Source organism: Mus caroli, chromosome 7, assembly GCF_900094665.2.
Source record: "Mus caroli chromosome 7, CAROLI_EIJ_v1.1, whole genome shotgun sequence".
NCBI classification, from domain to species: Eukaryota; Metazoa; Chordata; class Mammalia; order Rodentia; family Muridae; genus Mus; species Mus caroli.
In genome coordinates, this window is record NC_034576.1 from 44,943,499 (window position 1) to 44,950,144 (window position 6,646).

Below are 6,646 nucleotides of genomic sequence, written 5' to 3' on the forward strand. Positions count from 1 at the left end.
TCTCCGTCTCCCACTCTCTGTCTCTGTCTCCCTCTCACTCTCTCTGTCTCTGTCTGTCTGTCTGTCTGTTTGTCTCTCTCTCTCTCTCTCACACACACACACACTTTAAAATGCTAAAAGATGATATAGGGTGTCCCTCCTGATGAGCAGAGCAAACAAATTTCCCACTCAGGTGGGCTTTGCAGATAATGGAGGGTGTTGGAGAGGCTGGGGGGCTTGCTGAGGCAGGAAGAAGAGCTGGGCATCCCTAAGGAAGCCTGCGGCTCCCCCTCTCCACCCCATTGAAACACAGAGAACCCAGTATATCATCCCTTCCCATACACCAGACACCAGATCAGTACAGTAAATTCAGTGGTTGACCAGGTAGGAAAGGTCCCTGCCCTCGTGAATCCTCTGGGAGACACATTCCTTCTTTCTATGAGGGTTCTTTCTATTGGAGGGGGCAGAGGGTTAAGTAGTTGAACATCTTCCCTCGTCAGAGCTGACACTCAAGTTGTTAGAGACAGACTTGAATAAAATTTTATTCTGAATCAAAGTAAATTAAAAAATACCCACGAAGGACATTGAGCATTGATAAGTGCATCGCTAAGTGTGAGAAAGGCAGAGACAAGAAGAGAATGCACGGTTCAGAGAAGGTAATTGGAGGGATGACATGGGCAGGGTGGTAGCAAATGTGTGCCAGGCAGAGGGAACAGCAATGACCAAGCCCCTGAGGTGCAAAGGCATCAACCATGCTGAGAACATCAAGGAAGCACAGGGGCCCAAGGCAGAGGACATGATGGAAAGGCTGGGGGGGGGGAGACACTGTTGCCTGGGGCGTTTGGTATACTTAGTATGCTTCCACAGCAAGGTCTTAGATAGGTTTTAGCTTTGAACAAGGTGCTGTTTTGAGCTTTAGGACCATAGTTGCTACATGGAGAACAGGCTTGGCCTGGTGGAGGGGGAGGGGGAAGGGTCAGGTGGGGGTGGAAACAGAGAGACCAGGCTGTGTGCTACTTCACCTGTGTAGGTGAGGGGGCTGGGAGGCTGGGTGGATGTGACAGAGAAGAGGTAAGTGGGGGAATTCTCTGCCAAAGTGAGAGGCGGGACTGTGGTTGGGAGGTGGGACTGTGGGCAGCAGTTGGAGACCACTCCCAGCTTTTGACCTAAGCAGCTGAGGAGAGGTTGGGTTCAAATGGACCACGGAGACAGTACAGACAGAGGAATCAGAGGGTGTCCACCACCATGAAGGATGCCTGGTGTTAGCAGGCATGAGCAGCTGTGGATGCTAACGTAGACATCTAGAGATGGTGCTGGAGAGATGGCCCAGTGATTAAGAGCACGCATTGCTCTTCCAGAGGACTGGAGTTCAGTTCCCAGCACCCACCTCAAGGAGCACACAATCACCTGTAACTACGGTTCCAGGAATCCAACACCCTCTCTTGGATTCTGTAGACACTTCCTTTGCCAGATGAAGTCTGAGTAACCAGAGAGCCACGTGAGCTCCAGAGCCAGAGAGGGCCGCTGAGTCAGGAGGGCTGGGACTCTGATTGGTCTCCTCACCTGTAAAATATGTGTCAGCACGTGTGCGGGGAATCGAGACCTAACACAGGGAAGAATCCCACTCCCAACTCCAAAAGAAATCATACTTGTGGAGGCAGGAAGAGCAGAATTGCAAGCTTCGTAGAGAGTTTATGACCAACCTGGATACTTGAGACACTGTCACAAACAAACAAACAAACAAGCAGGAGTCTATTGAACCCCCAGAGAAGATGTGGGGGTCAAGATATGTCCCTTATAGACTGCCTAACTCAGCACCTGTCAGCAAAAGGTCAAGAGCCTGGAAGTACTACCAACTTTACAGATCTATAATCTTCCAATGGCCACAGAATGCCTCCCCTACCTCCACTCCCTTTTCCATAGCCTAGCTGAGCCTCTTATCTCCTCTAGGAAGAAATGCTCTTTCTAAGGCACACTTCTGGTGGTGGGTGCTGCAGATAGCACACCCATAACTGTTGTTCGCAGGTCTCACCACCAACCCTTCCTGCCTTTGCTTCTCCTTCACCCGGACCTAATCCCTGACCATCCTCAACTCCACTGGCTCAGCATCAAGGCAAGTGTTTTCTTGGCTTCCTTGTTCTGGCCACTTGCCAAAACAGTGCCCTTTCAGGAACCTGGGCACCAATTCCCAGTCATTTCCAGTTCTTCCCCCATCACCTGAGCATGTGTGGTCCTGAAGGTGATCTGGGTGAGTTCTCTCAGTAAACAAAACAAAACAAAACAAAAACAAAAAACCCAACCGAGCCATTAGACAGGCACGTCCTCTGCTTCCTGCCACCTGACCCACGCCCCACAGAGAACCTCGCCCTTCCTTCTTCCTTCCCTGGACAATGGAATAGGCGTCCTTCCTCTTATCTGGGGTTAATCTCACCACTTAGCCGGCTGTACCGTCCACTTGAATATTTCCCAACTACAGTTGGGAAGAGCCCTTCAGGTAGGTTCAGATCTCCATGTGGCTACATGGCTTTGTGCAACCCTGGGCAAGGGAGCTGACTTCATCTTGACTTCCTTGTCTAGTACAATGGAGGGTCAGAATGACACCGGGATGCTTCAGTTCTCACGCAGGTAGGGGAAGGATCCATCCAGTTAACTTGCTCAACATGCGTGAAATCCTATTGGTCACATAAGCGGATGTACTGACGCAGTTGGCAGTTTCCCTGAGGTGACAGAAGAAAGATTCAGGACAGTTGTGCGTTTTGTATGCTGCTTCCTTCTCTTCTCAGCTAGGTAAATGTGCAGCTTCCTCTCAGCCAGCCTCAGTTCCCAATCTGTAATCCTGACACGAGATAGTGTCCACAGACTTCCCATGACACCCCTTGGGTTTCCATTTTCCTCTAAGCATGGTGGTCTCCCTGTGGTCTCACATCTGCCAGACCCTTCTACTCCATTTTAAACAAAAAGTTTTTTTTTGTTATTTTTAATTATGCAGAAGCATGTATGTCTTTTTGTGTATGTGCACATGAGTAAAGCGTCCCAAGAGGCCAAAGTTGGGCACTGGATCTCTTGGAGCTGGACTTACAGGCAGTTCTGAGCAGCCAAAAGTGGCTGGGAACCAAACTCCAGCTGTCTGCAAGAGCAATGCTCATCTTAACTCGGAGCCGTCTCTCCAGCCCCTGCTTCTTTTCATATAGTCTCTAAAATTATATGGCATATAATTTTAATTACATATTGCATTTATTTACTCTGTTTTCCCTTCCAGAATACAAGGCAGAATATTTCTTTTTTCTTATTTGGTCAGTTTTGTTTATTATGGTGCCCCTGTTTCCTGGGAGCTTAGTAAATATTAGTTATAAGTATGGAGGCAAGAGAAAGAAAGGTAGATTGGAGAATAGAAAGAGTCCCTTTGTTTTCCAAAGAAAGAAGCTAACTTGCATACAGAACAGAGCTAGAGAGCTGAGGATGTGGCTCAGTGGATGGAGTGCCTCTCTAGCATGTGTTTACCTAGCATGCTTAAATCTCCAGGCTCCATCCCCAGAACCAGATGCACTAGGCACGGTGGTACACACCTGTCATCCCAGTACTCAGGAGGTAGTGTGGCAGGAACATCAGAATGTTCAAGGTCATTCTCTGCTACTTAGCAAATTTGAGGCAGACCTAGGCTACACGAGACCCTGTCAAAATAAAAATAAAAAGAACATATCTAGGAAAGCTGGACATGGTAGAAGATGTTTGTAACTCTAGTACTTTGGAGGCTGCAGGAGGAAAAGAGTTCAAGACAAACCTGATCTATGTAGACACCCATCTTTAAAAACCAGGGGTGGGGCTGGCAAGGCGGCTCAATGGATGAAGGGACTTGCTACCAAACCTGAGTTCCATCTCTAGGTCCCACATGGTAGAAAGAACGAACTAACTTCTATAAGTTGTCTTATGAGTTGTACACACACACACACACACACACACACACACACACACACAGAGTGAGACAGACAGACAGACAGAGGTAATTTTAAGGTGGAGAGCAATTGAGAAAGACACCCAACATCAACCTCTGGCTGACACATATGTGCATACACATGAAGACTGACACATGCATATATCACATACAGGAAGGGAGGGAGGAAGGGAAGGGGAGGGGGAGAAAGGGAAGGAAAGAGAAGCCTGTGGGTGAGTTGGGTGGTACCCATAGAGCTCAGCAGTGTGGATACACTTAGTCTCACTGGCCTGCCCTGAAAGCAGTTAAGAGGAAAAAGGCACAGGACAACACTGCTGTCTTTTTCTTCCAGGATACCCAGTTGTTCCTTCTTCTTCCCCATCACAGCTTCCTTAGCTCTCTCCACACACAACACAGCCCCAGAACCCCTTATCATTGCTGTCTTCTGTCCTCCAAGGCCACTATCCTATTTAGGAGCATCCAGGGTTGGAGCTGGAGAGATGGCTCAGCAGTTAAGAACACTTACTGCTCTTACAGAGGACACAGGTTCAGTTCCCAGCATCTACATAGTGTCCCACAACTGTCTGTAATTCCAGTCCTTGGAATCCAAAGCCCTTTTCTGGCCTCTGTGGTGACAGGAACACATGTGGTACTTGCATATAAGATGCTCAGGCATCAGAGGACATGGTTCTGTGTAGGTGGCTGGCTACTTAAGCATGACAATCTGAGTTCAGACTCCCACTATCCACATACAAAAAACATGTTTGACCACATGTAAGTATGTAATCTTAGCAATTTGGTGGTGGAGGCAGGAAGACCACAGGCACTTGATGGCTGCTAACCTATGCTCAGCAAGAGATCCTGCCTCAAAGGAATAGAAAGAGAGGAATAGATACAGATGGCAGGCATCCTCCTTTGGCCTCCCCGCATGCACACAGGTGTGTGCACCCAGATATGTGCACACTCTACATCTGCACCACACATACATACAACGGATTACTGAAATAAGTAGTGTGTGTCAGCTCCTGGGACACTTCCATCTCTTCATCTTCCTCCTGGCGTCCACATCCTCCTTTCTAGCACCCAGGTCATGTCTTGCACTCTAAGGCTGTGGACTTCCTTGGGTCTACATGATGCACTGTCTCCTCTATGGATTGGTTGGCAGGTCATGGCAATATCTCTCCTCCATGGCTTCATCCCCCAACCGTTTGCCAAGAGCCCTGTGGGCACCATGGCCCCTTGATTGTCCCCTCTTCTTCTGTTCCTCATTTTCTTCCTGGTCTCCCTCCTCTTCTTCTGGCCAGAAACTATATTACCCAAAATGCCCTCAACTCATGGCAATCCTCCTGCCTCAGCGTCTGAAGTGCTGAGAGTACAGGTGTGAGACACAATAACTACCATTCAAGGTATTCTTCTGAAGAAAAGGAATTTTATTGTTTTAAAGTTTTAATGGAGATAATTACATACCCAGCCTTAGTTTCACAGGCACAAAGGAGAAACCCACATTCCTTTCCCTGAAGAGCACCCCAATGGTGACATCTGGTGGACCAGAGTTCCAGTTCCAGGCCTAGAGATGAATATGCTGTGTGAAACCCAACATGAATGGTCACAGTGGGGCTGCTCCCCTGTGCCTCTGACCCTGAATCATCAGAGAGTCTTTCTCAAAGCATAGTATGTCTCCACACTCATCTCACTCCTGGGCCTTCAGATCAATTAGTAGATGAAGCTCCCAGTGAGCAGAAACAGTTCAATGAAAGTCAGGCATGTAGCTCTCCTCAGGTGTGGAGATGAGTCCCGGAGAAGTGCCATCCTTGAGGGACAGCCATAAAGGAGCTTCTCTGGGAGGAAAGTCACTGAGAAATGAGGTGGGGTGAGTGAGGGGAGAGGCTACAGGCTGAGTCACTGCGTGGTCCAGGAATGGGGCTGCCAAGACCTAGGGACAAATTATAATCATTAGATACTTTAAAAGGCTGGGGGAGGGACCAAGAGGGGGCAGATTGCAGTGAGACCCCCCCCCTCAGCTCCAGAGCTCACTACAGGCTCATGTAAACTCACTTTCCATCTCTCCTACTCTCTCAAGGTCTAGGTCCCTCTCTTTCTGGGTCTTTGCTTCTCTCTCTCCCTCTCTTCCCCTCTGCCCCTCCCCCAGTATCATCCTTAGGGCCCCCACCCAGATTCTACCCATCCACTGCATGCTCTTTGACCAGGCTGGGTACCTCTCTCACTCTCCCTGCCCAGGATCAGCTCCTCCCCTCCTCCCCTCCCCACTCCATTCTTTCCAGATTATAGCATCTTTCACCAGGCAGGTTCCCATTAAAAATTGTGTCTGCTTCTCTGGTCAGAGATGGGAGGGAAGGGAGCAAAAAAAAATCTTGGAATGGAAACTAGCCAATAAAAACAAGAGGCAGAAGGGGGTGGGTGGGGCCACTGCCCAGACCAGGGATAAAAGGCTTTGCTGGTGTGTCTTCCAAGACACCACCCCTCCCTCTTTCAAGCTTGCAAGGAGCCAAAGTGACTGGATCCTGGTAGGCATCTTTTCTTCACAGTCTGGGGGAGCCTGTGACCCCTACCCTCTCCAACTCTGCCATCTACACCTCTGTTCTTATTCCATGTCACTGGGGGTCTAGGCCTCAGTGTGAGTGGTACTCACGGCCCCTGAGTCTTTTTTCTGCCTTTGATTCCCCCCCCCCTTCCACTTGCTCTCTGCATTTGTTAGACTTGGACCTCCAGCTCCAG